Here is a 23,383-nt window from a genome sequence, read left to right on the forward strand (position 1 = left end):
TAGGATAATACAATGTAAATCACTTTGGAAAAAGCGTCTGCCAAATGTAAAGTAGATTTTTGGGAGGTGTGGTTACACGAGACATTTCAGGCAGGTCTGGGTGAGTATTCGCTTTTAGATATGCATCTTTTGTTCCTACACTTAATTTATTTTATTTTTAGGTGTCTAAAGCATGCATGGGCAATTTATAACACACCAAAGACACAGACATACACTTATTCGCGGAACACATAATCCTAAGAATTGGAATCGGCTCTGAATAATCAGCTATCAGTATATCAGCCTAGAAATTTAGTATTGGTGCATTACTTCAAAAGTCTTTCATTGGTATTTTTTAATCATTCATAATTCAACTATTCTGTTAACCAATGCTATTGTATACAACCTAATCTACTTGAAAAAAATATTGCAAATTCAGATGGATTTTGACATTCACCCTACTTTTCTCTAGAGTCATAAAGGACCCCAGTTGACCCACTGAAACTAGATTTGCTGTGTGCATAACCAAGCTTTCTGGATAATTAAAATTTGTATCGCTGCAATGTTCATTGCTATTATTTGGCAGCAATGGACATGGTTATGACAGCCAAACCCAGGGTCCAGAGTCAGTCAAAATGATCATCTGTTGTGCTAAGCAGCTTTCATACAATAGGAAAAAAGCCAAGCCGCAGTTCTATCTGTAACTAGTGCTTATAGCCCTCTGTGCCACCTGTCTGCGTTAACCAATATAGATTTATGCAGTGCAATTTGAGTGGGACTCCACATAGAAATGGAGATGGCAAAGTAAAGGGGGAGGTGAGTGGGGGTGAGGCCGCTGCATGTCCATTGCATTCAATTAAATGCAAATGTTCCTCTCCAGTGCTCGCTGAGAGGGGGCACCTGAGGGGTCTTTCATTCAATCTGCATCCCTCTCTCTCTCCTGGCGCTGTGCTAAAATGTCAAAGCTTCACTCAGATGCTTCTCCATCCTCTGATCAGCTATTATTCGAAGGGACATTTCCCTTCATTCTTCTGGCCATAGGACAACACATGCTAAAGGGAAAGTTTACAAGAAAGAGAAGCAGTTTAGAAGCAGAAGTCAACAAAAGCGCATTTGTGTATTGATTCTTGTCTCATTGAGTTTAGCGCAGTGTCGCTGCTAGGAAACGTTGCTTTGTTTACCATCGCAGTTTCACATGTTAATGTCGCGTTTGTTCTCATCTAGTCTTGGGCTGGTTTTGCTTGTTTATTGTGGGATATTGTAATGCGTGTCCTGCTGAATTCAATTGTGTGATTAACCACCACGGCTGTGGTCGTGGCAGTCCTCATCGGGTGAAGACCAAAGAGTGTAAATACCATCGACTCTACCTCCTCGACTCCACCGAGTAAGGACACTGTCAAGTACCAACTTTTTGCATCCGATTTATTGTCAGCTTTTTTTTACTTTGTCTTCTATATTCCTTATTCTCGGCTTTTGACTATGTGTTTTCAAATCCCTACTGTCACTACAACTCGTAAATCACCTGTATCACGAAGAAGGCAACGCAATACTAATAGTCTGCGCACTCTTTCAGTATCCACAACTACCTCAATTACCTGTTCCATTGGTTTATAAAACTGCCAATCTGCTGTAAACAAAGCAGATTTCATAACAGCCATTGATAAACATTCTGGTCTTTCTCTTTTAGCACTTACTGAAACCTGGATCAAGCCAGAGGACACTGCCACACTGGCCGCCCTCTCCAATAACTACATTTTCTCTCACAGCACATGCATATCAGGGAGGGGTGGAGGAACCGGTCTACTTATCCCTAATGTCTGGAAATTCAAACTGCTAGGACCCTCATTTGAAAACATTTCTTTCAAGTCACATGCTGTTACTGTCATCCACCCTGTTTATACTCATGTTGAAGTTATCTTTCGTCCCCCATGTCAGGTTGTACATTTCTTGGGGAAATTTGATGCGCTTCGGCAATCCTTTCCTTTCTCCTTAATCTCTCCTCTTTTCTTTCTCTGCTGATGTCTCCCCTTGTACTCTGTTAAAAACCTTGTTTGCTCTTCTTTGCCTGCCTGCCCCCTCACCTTCATCGGACTTAAAGCTGATAATTTTGCATCTTCGTACAGAAAACGACCAACATCAGCAGTCAGTTCTCTGCACACCGCCTCTTGAACACGCCCAAACCCTCGACACATGCTCGCTCCCTTCTTTCTCTCTCTTACCTGAAGGTGAAGTTTCCAAGGTAATTTATTCGAACCACCTGACCACGCTAGATCCCATCCCCACCTATCTCCTCCAGGCCATCTCTCTAGTGGTTGCTCCTGCTCTGACCCACATTATCAAATCATCTCTCACCACTGAGAGACGGCTCTTATTCAAAAAGGCTTGTATTACCCCGCTAATGGTGAGAAACCAACTCTTAATCCTGTTAAATAGCTACAGATCGGTAACTCTCCTCCCCTTCATTGCAAACTCCTGAGTGGGTTGTATTTGACCAGCTCTCCTCCTTTCTCATGCAGAGCAACCTCCTGGACAGCTACCAGCCTGGTTTCAAGATCAGTCATTCCAATGATTCTGCATTGCTCTCGGTCGTTGAAGCCCTGAAACTAGCAAGAGCAGCATCTAAATCATCTTTAGATCCATCTGCTGCCTTTAACCCTCAAGGCTATAATGGTTCAAGGCTTACCTCTCAGGTAGGTCATTAACAGTATACTGAAGAGGTGAGGTCTCTGAGTCTAAACATCTCAATACCGGGGGGCCTCAGGGCTCAGTGCTAGGACCGCTGCTCTTTTCTGTATACATGACATCCCTAGATTCTGTCATTTGGAAAAATGTGTTTTCCTATCACTTCTATGCAGATGATAAACAACTCCACCTGCCATTTCAGCCTGACGATCCGACTGTTTCTGCACGCATTTCAGCATGCCTGAGTGACATTTCGCTCTAGATGAAAGACCATCAACTGCAGCTGAACCTTGCAAAAGCAGAACTGCTTGTAATCCCGGCAGTCCCAAAGATGTATCGCAACCTCTACATTCAACTAGGCTCATCAACCATTACATTTTCCAGAACGGCCAGAAACCTGGGAGTGGTAATCGATGATCTGCTAAACTTCACAGACCATGTTGGCAGCACAACCTGGTCCTGTAGTTTCATCCTCTACAACATGAAAAAAGTTACACCTTTCCTGTCCGTGCATGCTACACTAGTCCTAGTCCAGGCTCTAATCCTGCCCAGACTTGACTTTTTCTAATGTACTACTGGCTTGACTCCCAGTTCACACAATCATTTACATTTATGCATTTGCCAGACGCTTTTATCCAAAACGACTTACATTGCATTATCCTATACATTTATACTTGGGTATCTGCATTCCCCCGGGATTGAACACACAACCTTGTGTTGTTAACACAATGCTCTTACCGCTTCAATGAACCGAAGAGAACACATGTCCCTCCTCTCTTCATTAAGTTACATTGGCTCCCTATAGTCGCTCGTGTCAAATTCAAAGCTCTGCTCTTGGCCTACAAGACCACCACTGGATCGGCACCCCCATATCTTCACGCGCTAATTGAGATTTACCGTATGTACCCGCCAGATCCCTTCACTCTGCAAATGAACAACGTCTCGTAGTGCCATCCCAAAAAGGGAAAAAATCACGTACCTTCTCTGAGTCTGTTCCACATTTGTGGAATTATCTTCCCGCTGCTACAAGATCAGCAGATTCTGTAGCCATCTTTAACAATCGGCTGAAAACCCATCTCTTCCGTCAGCACCTGACCGATTAGTTCTGACTTTTATTTCTTCTCTACTATTTTTCTTTAAAAAAACGTAGCTTTGTATACTGTGGAAGGCTATATGAGACCAGTTTTACTGCACTGTTCCAATTGCTTCTATTGTTTACCTCTTTTGTAAGTCGCATTGGATGAAAGCATCTGCTTAATGACAAATGTAAATATTAGCTCACTGAGGGGCATGTTTTCCATACATCTCTGTACCTGATCTGTTCTTACTTTTTTTTGCTAGTGTACATGTAACTTTCTGTGGCACGTAGACTACCCAGTTTGTGTGATAATACAGTATATGTCATGTAAATCTGTTTTTCCCATTCGATTACCCTGCTTGAATATCTGCTGCTGGAAAAGACAGGAAAAAATATGCTGACCTATTTCTCTCCCTAAAATATACCGTATGAACCAATTCCATCAGCTCCTAGAAATTTTAAAGGTAAAAATCTAAAACTTTAACATAAAGAACAGTTTTCTGTACTTGCTGCTTCCTCATTCATTATGGATGAAGTTCCCACTTTTTAAAAGAGAACACCAGCTTCAGTTCTTCACATCTTCCAAATGTTTCAGGGATAGAGCACCTGAGGCAGACTGACCCAGACTGAATAACACCACTGACCCTCACATTTAACTCTCAAGCTTAGTAATACTTCTATCAGGTGACTAATGGAAATTCTTCTTCTTTTATTATTTTTGTTATTATAATATTGAACTTTTGGGTGTGGATGTCATATGAGAATTTGTTACTTCAAATTTACACATGGCATACAAAGTCTGTGACCACCAATGACTAATACTGTAGGCTATATTATTATATTATTATACATATTATATATTAGGCACTTTTTTAGCATGATCTAAAGAGACCACCTGAGCTTCACCTGAACACTGGTACAACATTTTTCATGTTTAACATTTTCTTCATTCTCTTTAATGATCACAGGAAGACTTTCGAAGAGCACATGCTATGGGTCAGAGAAATGTATTAGATTTGAGTCAGGGTTTTCTTTCTCATCAGTAATGGCTTACAAAGCTGTGTGTGTCTTCCTCCAGACTACTGATAAGAAAAGCAATACCGGGCCTGTATCTATAAGTTAGTACCAAGCTACAGAGTGGGGTTGCACAGTTTAACGGTGTAAATGATAGTATCGTAGTACCGTGAGTTATGTTGTATATGCACATTAACGTTCATCTGTTATTTGTGTTTTGCACCTACTGGTTGCTTTATTTTCACATATATAGTAAGCCTAACATTTCCTTCTATAAACAACACTGTATAAATGAAATTTTTTGCACATTTGAATTAGTTCCCACATCTAAAATCTTCTAGTGTATTTTAGTAACTTTTTACGGTAAACTTTTCTAAAATTCATAGACAGTCGTGTCTTACCATAAAACATGTTAAAGTATACTACAGTATTTGCTACAACTACTTCAATCACTACATTTAAGACCACAGAACATTGTAATGTACAGTAAAGTCTCACGTAGCCAGACCTTCATACTTCATACTGAAGGTCTCGAACTTATCGCAGCTTTCTTCGGCCAAGGCCCGCCCAAGAAGCCATTTGACTGACAGGTAAAGCAACCAGTCATGTTTCGTTTTGTGCCACGTCATGTTAAGAGGCGTGGAAATGTCCCCGCAGTAACAGACTGATGAACATTCTCGAACGTGTCAAAAGTGAACAGAAACAACAATGATTATAAGTTTATGCCATAAACCTCACATACTTTTAAGAATTGAGGGTTTAGTCGATCGAGATGAATTCTTATAGCAACCATTGCTAACATGAAATCTTACTTCTTCGATCATAAGGCTTTGTTTGATTCCAGGCGGTCTGCGATAGTCTCCTACCTACACGCAAGAGATATGTCTCCCGGAAATCCTGTGAAAGTCAACCAATCAGATGACGACTATGAACGTTTTGAAGTGTTTCCAGAAACGTGTGCCTTATGCATCAGGCGTTTGGCCAACGGTCTGTGGGCCTGACGTCTGAGGCTGAGACTATGTACAGTATAAAACAGTATACTACATTAAAAAAAATCATTTTGATCTGTGAAATAAGGCAATTTAGTTTATTTTGTAGATTTCAATTATGAACATGGCACAGCACCATGATACTACTTGGTATGTTTATATATGTTTATGGTACAGTGACAACCCTACAACAGCGTGAGGAGAAAAGTCTGAGCAATTCTTATCACCAAATGAATCTGACATATCAGCACATTTTGTACATCAAAAAGAATTGTAATGCCTATTGTGTTATCAGGATTATCAGAAAGTCATATTGCAAATTGTTTGCTTTCTTGTGATGGCATCATCCAATCGAAATTGTCCTCCAGCATAGTGGTTAGTGCTGATATGTCATTTATTGCTCAGCTGATTGGCTCAAAAACAATTGAGAGTCTATGAGCAAAATATTCGAAAATTTTAATGGATCGCTTTCTTTTATTATTATAGACCCTTACTGGATGAGTGATGCGTGAATTAGAGCTTTATGGTTAAGTTTACAATTGGTGTTTTTCAATTGTAAATGTAATGCTTATGTAATATAACACTTAAAGCATTTTTTTTTTCTGTCTGTCTTGCACAACTCTTCTGACGGACATATTTCAACAGACAACCTGTGAATGTCTTCCTTTATTTGACTCAACAGTTGCTTGCCTTTTACTCGATAGGCCATTAAAGTGCCTAGCTTCTCGCTCTTTTTACATGTCTGGCCATAAAGAAGGCAGTAAAATTCTCCAGCCCTGTATTTGTCTACACATCAATAAGAGCAGGATAGATCTCAGCTGACAGCCACATGGTACTAGCTTTCATTAAGATTTGTGGACCATACTCCCTGCACATTAACGCTGACCCGTATTGCATCCGATTGCATAGAAAATCTCCTTTCTTCCTTCTTCCAAACTGAATGTTTTGCAACTGCACTCTAATTGCATGAAGGTGTTTGGGAAATTATCTTGGCGCAATCCCCAAATGACAAATTAGTTTACATTAGTGTGTGGATCCATCCAGATCTTACCAATTACTTCCTGTGTGTAATCAGACTTATTACAGAACCCTGCTGCGTTTGAGAGGTTTCTCCATCATCCAAACCTTTTTGGAGAAAATAAAGGTTTCGTGAACTGTGGGCAGATCATTTTTGTCTTTACATCGGTGATGGGTCTGTGTAAATCAGCAGAAGTTTAAGATGAGAACTGTCTGCTTTTAATAAATGGTCTGGTCATAACTTTCTCTTTGGGAAACAGGCGTATTGAAGAATATAATTTCATTTCGCGTTTAAATGGCTCAATGAATCAGATAAGGATAGCGTGCTCTAAGGCAAAGGATGGCACATTAAATTAAATGGAAGCAAAGGAAGGTAGGAGTGTAAAATGGGGAGACGTCAGCATCAGGCGTGTCTTTTAGATCAATGTGTTACCTATCAGGACTGCTATGCCTGGTAGTCACGGATGTATGATATCTACGAAGAACCGAAGAATGGAAAACACTTTTTTAATTAAAAGTTTGCCAACCTACTAAATGGGTTGCTCTGGCTTTTTTGTCAAAGTACAATATTTCATTTTTAATTAACAGACTCAAACCAAAAGGCTATTGGTGTCTTTTTTGTCTTCGCTAGTTTTGAAACTGAGAAGTCAGTAAAAAGACTTATATTAGGAACTTTTATTATTTCGAATACCTATAAGAATAAGATTTGCAACCACAGTAGTTCTCCTCGGAGCAATCTTATGCAGTTGATGATGATAAAAATGGCTCATTTTAAATATTTGATATTAACTGACTTTGCAGATGTTTGTGTCTCCATTCCCTTGTAAAGCACATATCTGCATTTGTTCAATCATGCACAAACAAGGTTACGTAAGTTTGTTTACACATTTGGCCCAGAAGGCACGTTAATGGACGTGCGTTTGATGGTCCGTGGGGATGTAAACATGCATTCCGATAACAAACAAGTGCTGCTTCCCTTCCACATACCACATATTCAGTGTGAATGTGCAGTGACCCAGCTCTTCAATTTCATCCATAGCCTTTGGCCACGTGGGGCGAAGGGCATGTGCGAGTGTGTGCGTGCAGTGATGTTGATGGAGGTTGTTAAAGGCATCCAAATCTGAGATGCAGGAAGGGCGAGGGAGGGGCAGCATTTAGTCCTTTACCGGGTACAGATGCACCGTGGCAGGACGGATCATGTCACATTGGCGCTGGGCGAAACAGGGGCAAATCGTCCCCTCCCCGCTCTTCTCCACTCGCCGCGAGACCTGTCACCAGCCATTGATGTCAGGTGTCGCTGCAGGGAACGGACTGCTCATTAGGTTTGCCTCAATTTCCTCCACCTTCCCGGACCGAGTGGAACAACATTCAATTTGTGTCACTCATTAAGCTCTTTATTCCCACTGACACTCTGCAGAGGGTCCTCATTGCGCTCTCGCTCGAAATAATGGGAATTACTCATCTTTAAAAGAAAGATTTGTATTGTTCCCAGAAAGGAATGCCACCCTCCAGCCAAAGCAAGCGGTCTGCATGGGCATTAGTGTATATGCCAAAATGAGACATTTGAGTTTGTGTCCTGAAGTTAACCCGTATTTATTCAGAGACCTACGTGTAACCGTCTGCTGTCTAGGGAGGCATTTAGAAAACCTGCCAGTGTCCGCTTGGTTATTATACTGGTGTGAACATTTTTACAGCAGATAAATGTAGCTGAATGCTTACCTTTGGGCTGACTATGGAGCTAAATCTCTGTCTTGCACTTTAACCGTGTGTCTTAAATATGTCCTCTGGCCAGCCTGTTACGGTGTGATAGGGCTGATGTTTTGTATAATAACATCTCTGGCTCTATGAGGCTTTTCTATGCAATTTACAGATATGACATGATTCTGAAGATCATCTTATGTGCATAAAGTTGTTTTGAATTCAGAGTTTATGTAAATGTCATCCTCATATTTCAGTTTGTGGGTTTACGTCTCCTGTTGTATGCGTTATGAAATATTCCCTTGCAATTATTTTCTTAGGCATACAAATCATTTTCTTGCTAAATGTTGCCTGGGAAAGCTTTTATTATGGAGGAATTCTTATTAAATGCTACCATTATGTTGCCTATCAGGAAATTAAGAGATGCAATGGTTCACGATTGCGGGGGAATTTAAATTCTGATATCATAATACGGATGCCAACCTTGAAACGTGACTAACACAGTAATGGAAATCTCAGCGTGCTGAAGTGAGACCGGCCATCCAATTTATGGATATCAGTGTGACCATTATGACTTAAATGGTCTCGACTTGTGGGAATAATTGAATTTCTATGGTTGGGCAAGGGTACATTTGAATGGAGTAATAAACATGCATGTTTTCCTCTTTAAATGGGAGGAGATATAAATGTTCTGCCTGAGTAAAACACGGAGTAAAAGAGCAGATTAGAAAATCGTGCACATCTTAGGATGCCGGGTAAGAATGCTGTAAACATTACGTGGGCTGCATATAAGCAAGATTCATTTAAGCATTGTCTGTACTGGAAGGCCATAATTCATGTTTTCAGGTTTAGGTTCACCTAAAACATTTTCACTGTGTGTGCAAGTTTCTCAGGAAACTGAGGGTGTTTCTACAATTGTGGCCAGTTTTGGTTAATTTGTAACACACTTTTTAAGACACTTTTCACATTCTTATTACCTAATTTGACCATTAAATATATCCATCTGTGGTCTTAAATGTGCATTACAGGAGAATGTTTGACAGTCAACTTAATTTTAAATTATGTTCAATAAAATATAATGTTGTCTTCGTTTTTTTAAATGTAATTATTACACTGTTGTATATTTTTAGTTTTTACAGTATATATATAAATATATATATACTTTTTTTTAACAGTGGTCGATATACAGTAAAGTTTTATAGATAGTTTAATGAGAACTTTAATTTACAAAAAAAGTTTAAATCTGTTGGTCATGAAAAATCAACCACTGGGACATAAAAGTGCCCCTGCTTGAAGAAACATATGCCTGTTCTCTGATGGAAGTTTATGAAATATTCTCTCCCTTCATTGCTTTTGTAAGTCTTGATCTGCTACAGAATCCGAATGTTTATGAGTCTCTTCCTTTTAATTGAATGTACTGGGGTTCCTTATAAATAATTCAGCTGCATACCTTCTGATATTACTTGAATGCCCTGAGCCGCTGCAGCAGACAGCAGCCAGTCTGTCTCTCTCTATCTGCCATGTTAGGCCATTCTACAAGGGGAAAAGTCCATCTGTTCAAGACCTGGTGTGTTTGTGGAACTGGCACCCTAATGAATTTTAACGACGAATTGTCTGAACGTTTTGAAATATGAAGACTAAAATCTAAAGAAAGATGACAATGTTCTGAAACAGTTTGCCTGAATTCAGAGAAGTCCCACTTTTTTATTTTCATAGTTATTGAATTCCCAAGATGATCAGCGCCACTGACAGTGCAACTTTCCCACTCAGCCAGTCTGATGCTGTGATTAGTATTAATTGGACTGAGTTGAAAATGCAGAGATGACCCCGGCTTAGCTGCCTGTGAGAGCAATTAATGAGAAGAGATGGCTTAGTATTCATAACTATGCCCGCCTGAGAAGACCGCTATTAGACAAAGCAGACTATTTTTGTCGTTTCTAGTGGTAGGGGCTTTTTCACTTTTTAATGAATTGTTATTTCTGGAGGCCATGTCACCAACGTTACATTTAAGTAAGTAATATCATCTATGGGTGGCTAAAGGCAGTTTTTTAAACTTATAATTAAAATGAAAATGATAACTTAAAAAGAATGGCGCCAATCACTTTTGTGATTTTTATATTCTCAAAATTAAGTATAATCAATTTGGCTTATCAAGTCATGTCAGTTTACTTTTTCAATTTTGGCCAGCAGTGAGTTGATTTTACTTAAATTATAAGTTGAAATTGCTCAACTTTTTTTGATGACTTGGCCTAATGTAAAATTTGTTGAATTGACTACAGGCAAGTTTGTTGTAACAAGAATTTTAAGGCAGCAAAGATTTGATCTTACTCTTATAAAACATTTGTGTTTCACCAAAAATAATTCCGTATCACTCACAATTGACAGTAAATCAGGCAGTGAGCATTGTAAATAGAGAACATTTATTTCAGTATATAAAGATTTGGATTTTACAAATACCCTGAGGCCAACAACCTTAAAACGGCCGTGCAACGGTGTTTCATGCATTCTGTCATATTTACAATGTTAAACGTTCTGTCTTCTCATGCTTAACATGGTCAACTTGTCAAAAAACGTTTCTGAGTCCCTTATTGGAGAATTCTCCCTGAAAAGAACTCGGCACGGCCACACGGCAGCATGGAGAGCAAGAGAAGGAGCATGCGCAGACATCACTTTCACTTGTAACCAGGAGAAAGAGAGAGCATACGTTCGTGAACTTCAGGTGATTTTTTGTTCACTGCATTTGGTTGATTAATGTTATATAAACTGTGGATATAACGCTTGATTTGAAGACCGTTTGAAACCAATATATGGAGCCGCCCCGGCGCTAAAAGATGCCGGACATGCAGTGAGTGAAACTGATGTCTGTGTTTTGTTGACAATGTGTGCGCACGTGCTTTAGTTCAGCCTACCCCTCCCCCCCGCACACGTCGTATGTTTTTGGAAACAATCGTAAAGCTGTATCTATCTTTTATAAATGTGATCAAACTAAATACTCTTTGAAGATACGAAGTATGCAATACTACTCTATAGGTACTTAAGATTAATATGAGATTGGCAGAAATCCTGTGTGTTACGCCCGCTTTAAACAAAATATATACTGTATATTTTTATAAATCCATAGTCGTGTAAAATATGGACATATTCAAAATATTTAAACAATATTGGAAACATTGCTTTGAATAGAAAATGTCCATATTTGAAGTAACACTGGATTAAAACAACACTTTGGTTTGTTCATATTTGAATGATTTAAAACGAGCCTTTTTTTGAGTAATGCTTAGCAAAGCTGATCTCTCATATTACCAAAACACGAAAGCAACGTTAGTGTGAGGTATGTCAGTGCCAACAATTAACGGTCCATAAGTATTGCTCTGCCAATAAGTCAGCTAGGTATGACAGCATTGTTCTTCTGAGCTATTAAAGCATTAAAATGAAATCTTAATGGCTGCGTGGCTGATGAATCTGTGTAAGTTGTTTCACTGTCACTGTCTGCGATCATCATCAAGCTGCGAAATGGCAGACTGATGTGTTTGCTCATTCACAGATATGCCCTTGAGGCTCATGAGTAGCACTCTGTTCATCTTCTCCTTCAGACCTATCTATACCACTCCCAGCACAAAATGTTTCCCTGTTTGACAGTGTCATATACAACTACTTTGCAGATACAATTTGCAATATACTTTGTTTACAGTCTACTTCATTACATTATATAGAATGCCTCAATGACGACTGAGGATTGAGCCGTATGAAGATAAATCATGAAGCTTTTACATCGGCAATCCAGTCATTCACAGTTATTCCCTCTGATTTCTAAACTCCTTCAGCAGATTTGTTCATGCGAGTGCCTAGAGAAATCAGACATACAGTGGACAGTCTCGGTGCGTGCGCAGTGATGGGCTGTGTTGTGACAGTGCAATTTTTGTCGTTCTCTATGAGACAGATGTCTGTGGTTTCTCTTGCCCGGAGATCATTCGCTCTTTTCAAAGAGGACATGAGGTGATGTCCAGCAGCCCTTATGACCTCATTACACACATGCACAACACACACGGGTCATTTGCTGTGCTGCTGTATCCGTGTAGCCAGAAGTCAACCCTTGCCTGTGGATGTGTGAGACAAGCCTGGATTCAGAAAGATAGAGAGCGAGAGATAGAGAGAGAGGTCAACCCTCCTGCCTGCTGTCCATATACAGTAGCTGTATATAATCCCATATGGCTCATCAAAATAAATAAACTGGCAAGTATACTTCTCGCGCTCCGAGCCTCTCATCTGACCTTCTCCGAATCAATGTGAATGTGGACAGATATTTACAATATGTATGTTATTAAGGTTGGAAATTGTGTGGAATTCAATTATTCTGGGTCTAATTTAGGCGCCATTTATTGATTCTGATTCGTTGAGGATTCTAATAATGATTATTTTAACACTTTTAAGGAGGCCCAGTAATTTGGCTCGACTAAATTAAAATTAAACAATGGCCAAAACAACATTGTTTTGTTTATTTTTAAGCGAAGTATCTTGTCAATAACAACATTTTATATGAACGAGTCAATATTTTTGTTTTCAAATTCATAGTCCAAACAACAACTTATTTAAGTTCAGAAACAAAAAAAAAGAAATACATTAAAAACATTTTACTTTCAAAAAAAAAAGGTGCCTCAGCTTCCGGAATATTGCTGAATTTTTTTAGTGTAAATAAGTTGTTAAATTATTTGTTTTGCTTATATAAAGTGGCTGAATTCATTTGTTTTGTATGTAGCCAGCGAGGACAAATTTTACTGAGTTGTATTATTTGTTGTATTATTTTTTTGTCTTCTTTATTTCCACGGTCTAAATGAACAGCTCAAAACAAGCTAAATTATCATTTTGTTTCGGCTTGTCGCTGTGGGTGCCGTAATGATGCAGGAAACACTGTCAGTGTGTTTTAGCCCTCAAATTAATCCTCCGCTTAAATTTGTAAAATGTTATGAACCCAGTCGATGCCAGTAGTTTTATGTCATGCCCATATACGTCATACTTGCTCAATAGGACCAAAGGATTACGTATGCATTTCTTCTTTTAGAACTTTCTCCCTCAAAGTCTTTAACATGAAACCCATGCTGTTGCTGCTATACATTTTTATTAAACCCAGTTTAATAGGGATTATCTCAATTCGTTCAAAGCACAATTCGAGATAATAAAATGGGAATTACAGCAGCTTGATGACAGAGACATTGCTGGAATGATAAATTAAGCAAGACATCAGCCGTACGTTTAATTCAGTTTGAGGATACGCATGTCATTGTCAACCATACGGAGTGAGAGAGCTGTTTACATGTGGTCAATAACACAAGATGCTATAGCCTTCGTTGCAGATCAATAAACACAATCGACCCTGCTGTTATAGTCAAATGGGCATGTCTTTGCAACAACAGATATATCTGCTAAGCAGCACCTAGTCTCAACGTCTTAATCATGAAAACATCTGGCAATACTGAAGACCCGGCTGTGGTTGAACAGAGGGTGTTTTGTATATGTTTTCCACCTTCACATACTCTTTTATTCTCCTCCTTTAATTCACAGCCTCACCTCTCGTTTTTTCCGTCGTTCTCACTCGGAGGCATCTGCTCCGTCACACCCTTCGGCTCATTAGCGATGCTAACATGAGAACAATTTAACAGATGTTTATGTGATGAACTAAGTCTCATCCGCACACACACGTGTCAGCACTTACCTGCAAGATGAAGACATAGATAGGCTATGTACTATGAAAAATCAGGAAACTCTTTGTTATTATTGCAGGAAGACTATAAATAAGAAAGGAACAATGGCAAAGAGAGCAGGCTAGATGAAGCTTTTGTATTTGAAAGATAACTCTTAATAATTGTTTAGAGCTATACAGCCCCAAGTGGTTTTATTTTTAGAAGGCTGTGGCAGTGTTTTGCCCTTCAGTAGGCTACCATAGGGGATCGTTTCTTAGAGCTCAGCGTAGCTGTTGACTGTGGTTCATAGGCCTTTTTCACATATGGAATGCTCTTTTAAAGGCGATTATGAGACACATGTTGTCAAGTGTGATATTAAAGTCACTGTGTCAGTGATGAGCATTTTCACTAATGCTATCTACATGTACATTTGTAGAATTGATATGTGGAGAGATATTTTCTAGATATCGGAAACAACAGCTTGATGCTATGATGCTAATATATAAATCAACAAATAAACTATTGTCTACTTTTTACCCATCAGTTTAACAAAATAACCACTCAAACATTTATTTTGGTCTGAAACTCTTTTAAAAAGGTGCCACAAAAGCTCTTCACAGCGAAGCCATAGAATAACTATTTTTGCTTCTCCAAATAACTATTTACTCAAAGGTTCTTATAAGAATCGTTTCTTTCTTAGTTTTTTCATAATCTAAAGAAATGTTTCCTCTTTTTGAAACAGAAAGGTTATCCGGATGTTGAAGGCTCATCGTGGAACCATTCTGCCCAAACTGGTTCTCATTGCAGTAAAGACATTATTAAGCAAAAGTAAAAATGCATGTTTTGTTTTAGACAGTTTAAAATTTTTAGACATTACTTTACAGTACATGAGATGTGAATAAGGATTGGTTTAGAGCTGAAGGCATTTTTAAACACCAATGATCTTAAATGTTAACAAAAATGCTTCCTATGCGTATAGGATTACATCACATAAAAAGACATCTAAGCCTGGTTTATCAGATAAAGCTTGAATTAAGCGTAAATTAAGCATATTTAAGTTGCTTTTATTAAAGTGCCTCAGATAAAAACAGAACTAGTGTGCATTTTGAGACAAAACAATGTCAAGTAAAGTCAGGACAATTTATTTTAATTTAAGACAGCTCAAAATTTCATTTAAGTCTGGGACTAGTCTTAAGCCTTTTCTGTGAAACCGGGCACATGGTGTGCTTAGCAATTATTATAAACCACTAAATGATTAGGAACTCTGAAGATAATAATGTTAGTGATGCAATGTCAAAGCTCATAGAGGTCCCTCATGCAAGAGGGATGTGTATATTTGCATTTAGTAATCATGCCCCCATACACAACACTGAGGACTAATCAACACTGCCATAAACAAACTGTGCAATTATCTTTCCAGTCTAGTTGTCATGACAAGTCATGTGTTTAATTTCTTGGTACGACTTATTAAGAATTTATTCATTGATGTCTGTGTGCATTATTTATGAGCTGTCAGAATACTTTCCACCACAAATTGGAATGTTTATTTCAATGTCACCAACATTCCAGTTTAAACCTCAATATCCGACTGAAATGGGATTTCGGTAGGCCTATTCATTGCGGGGAGGACTTGATATAGCCCGGTTCTTCTTTTATGTTCAAATTAATTTTCTTACAATTAAGCGTACAGTATAAATAAATGCTATTTGATTTCCTCAACTGTATACAGTATATACTATGGTTTTATAGTAAATTTTCTAGCACAACACATGCAAATTGACTTAACCAATGATGCAAGTGTGAGACAGGAAGGGGTTTATTTGTGCGATGGCGATTGGTTGGAAACCTGTTTAAAAATTGTCATTATTTTTCAGTTATGCTCTTTTACTCCAGTTGATCAGAAATTACTCTATTTATCTTAAATAAATATACAATTGTGTGCAATTGCTTCATACAATAGAATTAAACTCCCTAATGCTCAATTATATTTTCTTATTTCACAAACATACACAATAAGATCTCTGCAATGCTCGGGAAAGATTCATGAACAATCTGTCCTCATTGTCTCTCTCTCTCTCTCTCTCTCTCTCTCTGTCTCTCTCTGTGAGCTGTATAACGCATCAAGACACCTGCCAGCTCTCTCACGTGTGTTGGTCCGATCTTCCATCATGACACCCACACACGCACGCTTCCTCCCCACACATGAAGAGGCAGAGAAGGATTATCGCTGCGAGCCGAGACCCCTCAGAGGAGATTGTGGAGGAGGACAATAACAATAGCCTCGTTGTGGTGACTGAGAGAATTTTGCAAATTCAACTGCGACAGCGGAACAACCGGGCGACGTGGATGCAGGAAGCCAGATAGCAACAGCGGGGAGGAGGAAGAGGAGGGGAGAGGAAGACAGAGAGAGAGAGAGTTTGTGGATGCTGATCACTTCGATAAAATGACAGATGCGTCCCCCACGTCCACAAACGTACGCACATGCAAATTGGTCGGTCGCTCACTGCGTTACACTTGTTTGTAAAGCTCTGGCTGTGGAATTTCAATGCGACACGAAGCTCCTCCTCGGCCAAGCTAATGTGTGAGTCAGTGCAACTCTATCTCGATGTGCTCTGCATGCTGACCATAACTGCCATGCAGTGGGGTAAAGTCTCAACCTGTCAGGGCAGAGCACAACTTGAGCTCTGTTTAAAACTATAGACACTTGAATGCACAAGATTTTGTGACACACAACCATACAGCAACCAGATACATCCTGAGACAAGTCTGACAGTTTACTAGTCAACGTGTAACTGTGCTTTTTATTGCTGTGCCTCTTATGTTAATAATCTGAATAATTTTGAGTTTTAAAACATATCAGAATGAATCTGCAATTTCATTAAAAATGAAACGCTCAAATGTTTCAGTCCACATAAAAGAAGATAAACTTCCCTACCGTGACAAAATAGATTATTTCAGCATTCATCTCGTCTCGTCTCTTCTCGTCTTCTTTTCTTGTTGTCGTCGCACACTGTTTGTCTTGTTTTCCTTTTTGACGGTAGTCAATCAACCTGTATCCTTTCTCACGGCAGTATTTTAGCAAACCTCCCAGTATCTCATACGGACCCTTTGTACGCATGCACCTGCCTTAAAACTCTGCTCTATTTCTGACACTGTGTAGGCGATCTACAGAGGATGGATCTGTGTGCTGCCTCCGGTTGCTCCCTCTCTTCCTCTCCTTCACTTTCTCTCTTTGTCTGTGTGTGGCTGTTGCTGTCAGTGGCTTGCGTACTTGAGCAAGAGGGACAAAGTGGAGGCAGATCTCTCTCTCTCTCTCTCTCTCTCTCTCTCTGCCCTCACTGTGTAGCCCCACCTCCTCCTTTTAAAGTCTCCCTTTCTTTCCCCTAACCCCTTTGCAGTCTGCTCTATTTTACATCTTCCCCATCATTTCTTTTTTCACAGTAAAAAACAGCATAGAACCTCTTAAATCCCCGTCACTTTCCTTTTTGCCATCGTAGAGTCGCTTGATCATCAGAAGTGCAACTAAGATGGGCTCCCTTCTTCCTCTTGCTTATAAAATGTGTGACAGAATTTGATTAGTTTTGGTAAAAATATGATTTTACAAGCCTTGCAGATATATCCCATAATAGTGTGTTCAGAGTTACCCTAGTTAATGGACAAGCAACAACTTTAATGGAATTCATTAAACCATTAAGTCACTTATGTGCACTGTATTTACGTGCAACCAGTGCAGTAAAGTAAATAAGGCACGTAAAGCACTGAAATAGCGTTATGTTGTGTTTGTAATTCAGTGCATACAAGTTCAATTAGTCAAAACTTGATGCTAAACTTTAAAAAACTGTAATTGTACAGAATTTTACCTTTTATTTTTTCACAATTTTTACATGATTTTGAAATACAGTAAAAATGTAAACTGCTTTTTTACAAGTTGGGGTCAAATAACATTTAAACATGTATTTTTATGTAACAAAACAACTCATTTTAGATTTTTCTGACACCGCAGTAGCCAGAATATTAAATATTTCAACAGGAATTTACTTGACACAATTAGTGTTGCTGGAATACCACCGGCTCTTTTCTTGGTATATAATTTATATTGATTGTTAGTAGTTTTTTAACAAATAAGGATACAATTATGGAGAATATTAGGGATTACGCTTTTATAAATTTAGTTCTTTTGTTCTTTGTTGGCAGTTATCGGATGTGTATAAATCTTTTAATATTTTCAAACGCAGACAGCATATGCAAATAAATTGCTTTTTAATTTATAATAAAAAGAAGATATTTAAAGAATGTGGGAATGCAAACGGGCCTTTGTGGCCATGTATTGGTTTCAATCATTCTTCCATATAACTTTCTCTGTGTTCATCAGAACAAAGAAATGTATACAGATTTGGAACAACTTGGGGGTGAGTAAACGGTGACAGATTTTTATTTTTCGGTGAACTGTCCCTTTAAATACCAATACATGTGTTACATATCCATGACTCATCCACAGTGGTGTATAATATTTGCACCTGGCATTGTGTATTAAATATCAATGAAAATGTGATAGACCCCTACTTTTCTCAATTTAGCCACATTTTACAAGTTTGCCTGCTATGATGAATTTTTTGTTGCAATCTCTGGCTCGATGAATTCTATGGAATGTCTACTAGAATATCCATTACACGCTGCCATGACATGACTCTGTAAAAACTGCTCACAAGACCAACTTTGACATCAATTAAATAGCCTTACAGCTCAGGGGCGTTTGGACCAGCCAAAACGCTCCCTTCTGCAAGGACGCATCACACTGGGGTGGGGGGGTGGTGGTGGTGTGGGTGAGTGGGGGAGCGGATCGGAGCGCAAGAAAGATCACAGTTCACTAAACCCATTTCTGCGGCCAAACTGGCATGATGATTTGTCCTGCGCCAGTTTGAGCGCGAGTGTTTGATCGATAACCCGTGCAGCGCCATCATTATTCTGATGTCGATTTGAATAGATGAGATGAGGCAGGCGAAGAAAAAAGGAAAGCGAGAGAGAGTAATGTGAAGTGTAAGAGTAAGTTTGAAGACAGGGGAGCGTGAAAATTGAATGGCAGTGGCGCTGGGGCCAGGCTCTCGAAGTGGCTGAGCTTTAACCTGGGGCTGTCCTATATCCATTTCACTGCTTATTTTGCTTGTGGAAGGGCTGGTCAAACCTGTTATTGTTTGACAAGTGCTACAGACCAAAATTGACTATACTGCCTTTTTTGCCATTATGTTTTAGATCTGGTCAAACGGCTGATCGTGACTTTATACGAGACAAAATGATTTCTGGGGCCAACGAGGACAAGAGCTAAAGCTGTTGCCTGCGATCCTCATGGCCTCCATTTTCCATAGCCATCATTTGAAGCATGTAATTTCAAAACTTGTAACAACGCAGCAAGCTCAGCAATCACAGCTGATGGGAATATAGCACGGACAGCAAATGAGGTTCCGATCTGCACCAGTTTCAGCACTCTGATTTGTTTCATATTAAAACGGTGCGTCTTACATATTATCACTAGCTGATATGACAACAACAGGGTGAAAAGCTATAGCACATATTAACCGTGAAGAGAATCGGTGCAATAACAACAACAAATCAGGCTGTTTCTCAGACAGGCAATTAAAAGGGAGAACGAGCATGTCTTTGAAGTGCTGTTTGTTTTAATAGTCAAGCTGACCTTCGGCTTGTATGGACACATTTTGAAGTAGCTGATGTGACAGAGAAAACTGTGTGGGTCATTTGCAACACAATGTCTCTCGTTGAAAGGAATAACTGCACATGCTGTGTGGGCCTGCATGGGTACTTTTCCCAAATATAAGATAAAAAATATAAAAAAATAAGTATTTTTTTCATAAGTGTTTATACTATACAATAGCTCTCCTGTTTTATTGTGTCAGATTTAAGATCTTGTATAGTGTGCCGCAAGTTTTATGTGATATATTTTGTTGACCTATGTTTTTACAATCTTACGTCTCTGTTCTGAAAGCTAGTGAGCTGCGCACACTACCAACATCTACCAACAGACTAATTTCTGCAGTTTAACATGCAAATGTCTCTAATGAACATAATGTTTATCTATACTGACATTTCTCATTAATTGATGTTTATCTTTGATTGACATTTCATTACTTTCATTAATGTTTATCTACGACTGACATTTCATAAATACACTCACCTAAAGGATTATTAGGAACATCATACTAATACTGTGTTTGACCCCCTTTCGCCTTCAGAACTGCCTTAATTCTACGTGACATTGATTCAACAAGGTGCAGAAAACATTCTTTAGAAATGTTGGCCCATATTGATAGGATAGCATCTTGCAGTTGATGGAGATTTGTGGGATGCACGAAGCTCCCGTTCCACCACATCCCAAAGATGCTCTATTGGGTTGAGATCTGGTGACTGTGGGGGCCATTTTAGTACAGTGAACTCATTGTCATGTTCAAGAAACCAATTTGAAATGATTCGAGCTTTGTGACATGGTGCATTATCCTGCTGGATGTAGCCATCAGAGGATGGGTACATGGTGGTCATGAAGGGATGGACATGGTCAGAAACAATGCTCAGGTAGGCCGTGGCATTTAAAGTGTGCCAAGAAAACATCCCCCACACCATTACACCACCACCATAATTGCATTAATGAGAAATTGAACAGGTGTTCCTAATAATCTTTTAGGTGAGTGTATATATCTTTTTTTATTACATTTTTTTAATCATGAGTTTGCTACAGTGCATCGCAAAGGATGCATGCAATTTAGCCTTATAATTTTTTACTGAATAGTTCACCTTGCAAATGAAAATGTTATCGTTTACTCCCCCTGTTGTCTTTTTCTTCTGCAAACCACAAAAGAAGATAGTTTGAAAAATGTTGGTAACCAGAGGCTGTTGGTCCTCATTGACCCTTTATTGTATGGACACAAATCCTATGCAAGTCAATGGGGTCCAATGGTATTGCGTCACCAATTTATCAAAATGTCTTTTGTGTTTTGCAGAAGATAGAGAGTCAAACAGGTTTGAAATGAAAATAGATGTGTAAATATTTACGTCATTTTAACTTTGAAGGTGAATTATTTCTTTAAACAATGTATCTTGAACGGCTGCACTGATATTCAAATGACAATCTCTCTTGAAATGTTGTCTCTCTAGGCATCTTGCAAGGGTTTTAAACAGAGCTTATTTCTGTTCCTTCTCTCTCAGATGCAGTTACGTGAACTTCATCCTTTCAAAACTCTTGTTTTCTTGCTCTCCATCTATATCATTTTTCTCTACCTTTGTCAAACCACTGAATCTGTTCCATCTGTTGACATTTGATTTAAAATTTTGTGCGGGTTGGAAGGACAAGCGTGTCAGAAGGAGTAACTCATGCATCAGAGACTTGATCGGTCGAAGAGACCGAAACTTCTGTATGATGGATAAACCCGCTTTCTACCCATCATCCTCTCTGTCTGAGCGCTGGGTTGAGTGATATTGGGTTGGGGTATCTATGACTAAGATAAAAGAGCTGTCTCATTTTACTTTTGGCCTAGTTGAGATTGCGTTTCCTCCTTTGGGTGGAGGTACATCCTGGGTTATGCTTGCTGTCACTGAACATACTGTGAGGAATGATCTCTCTGTTCTTAAAACAGAATTCTTTTATAGATCCGAATGTTGCAACACTCTTTTTTTACATTGCAAAGGTTTAAGTTTGATCCTGGCAAAGCAGAACAAATATTCTTTTCTTGTTCTTTTGTAAACTGGTTGAAGTCTGAAAGTATGAAAATAGCTATTTGAATATTTTAGTTTCTTTTAAAGTTTTTATAATGAATGTAAATATTCTCATTTAACCTGCTAAACAACAAAAAATCAGTTGTTATTCTAAACAAATGGAGCTTTGATGTTTCACTGTAAAACGAATTTCAGTTTAAATGCAACATATTAGCTGTTCAAGTAAGTCAATTGTTGATCTACATTTGAATAAGTGTAGAAAACTAGTGTCATGTGAATTATATGTGGTGGAAGGTTTAGTTAATGTAAAAATTATTTATTTTAACCCATACACAAAAATTCGGTGGAAGCACTCATATGCCACGGTACCGAAATGTGGTTCTCCTAAGTGCTTCCAAAATTACCATGTTGTCTTAAAATCATGGTACCACGTGAAACCTTGGAACCAAAAGCAATAATTGTAGCACATTTTTTGTTAGCAATTTATGGCCAAACGTCAAAAGTCTGCCCAACCCAGTACAACACATGCCTAACATTTTGTGGAAGTCCACACTGGCGGTTTAAATAGCTCTCAAACTTTGATCTTTGCGCAGGACATGCTTTCAACACATTTTTTACAATGCCATTTTCTCCTGTATGTCCAGACAGAAAATACACAGTGCAGTCAGCATATGTCCCTCAGCATTTTTACTCATCTCATGCTTTTAAACTGTGTGCTTCTCATGCTGTGCTTTAATAGCCCAAGGGTTAGTTTTGTCATCCGTGCATAAAAATGTGACTAAATTTGCTAGTGTGAACCCACTAAGGATGTCTCTATGTAGTGCTTTTGAGGCCGACTCAAAGAAGTGCTGAGCTTGATCACTAGCTGCTGGTTGATCTTTCATCTAAATACCTTACATAAACAAGACATACAATATTTACATTGTTGATGTAATTTTCATGCTACATAAGTGTCCGAATTCATAAAGATCATGTTATTGCAATATGATTTTAACATTTTAAGACTTAAAGAGTACATAACTAGGGATTTTTAAGGTCCTACGTTGGTTTATGGAGTGTCCAAAAAAATATTTTTGCACATGGAAGGTGTAAAAACGCTGTTATTTGGTAATAAAAGGCAGTTATTCTTACCTTACTCCTTGACTGACTCTCAAATATTTCGTTCCGTGATTCATCTGTCTAATCCCCTCCTTTCCGCTAGCCTAGTCTGATGTTATTGGTCAGATGGTCTAGTTTGCTGTGATTGGTCTACCGTGAATGAAGCTGAGGCAACTTGGCAGACTGCTTAAATTCAAACCAAGCAACATTACTGGCTACTCTTTAAGTAAAATGTTTTTTTTCAATTAATGCTAATTGTTTTTAGAAAAACAACTTAAGTATATTTTAAATGGATACATTAAAATCGCTATTTCATTTTATATTTCCCTGTTCTGCTTTGACAGCATGGATTCATGCTCCACAAATTTGTGCAAAATTGTTTGATTATCACAGTGTCACATGGGAACTTCAGTGGAAGATTGCAAATCTGA

At 38.7% G+C, this 23,383-nt stretch overlaps 1 protein-coding gene across 2 annotated transcripts in view; it reads right to left on the bottom strand.

The window, feature by feature from the left end:
- lrrn2 (leucine rich repeat neuronal 2) overlaps window positions 1–17,619 on the bottom strand; it is a 47,525-nt gene extending 29,906 nt beyond the window's left edge. For both annotated transcript variants that reach the window (XM_056734458.1, XM_056734459.1), the window contains exon 1: window positions 17,071–17,619. The gene's annotated coding sequence lies outside the window, so the exon portion shown is untranslated. The remainder of the gene's footprint in view (window positions 1–17,070) is intronic.
- Window positions 17,620–23,383: the final 5,764 nt, after the last annotated feature.

Source organism: Triplophysa dalaica, chromosome 21, assembly GCF_015846415.1.
Source record: "Triplophysa dalaica isolate WHDGS20190420 chromosome 21, ASM1584641v1, whole genome shotgun sequence".
Classification (NCBI taxonomy): Eukaryota; Metazoa; Chordata; class Actinopteri; order Cypriniformes; family Nemacheilidae; genus Triplophysa; species Triplophysa dalaica.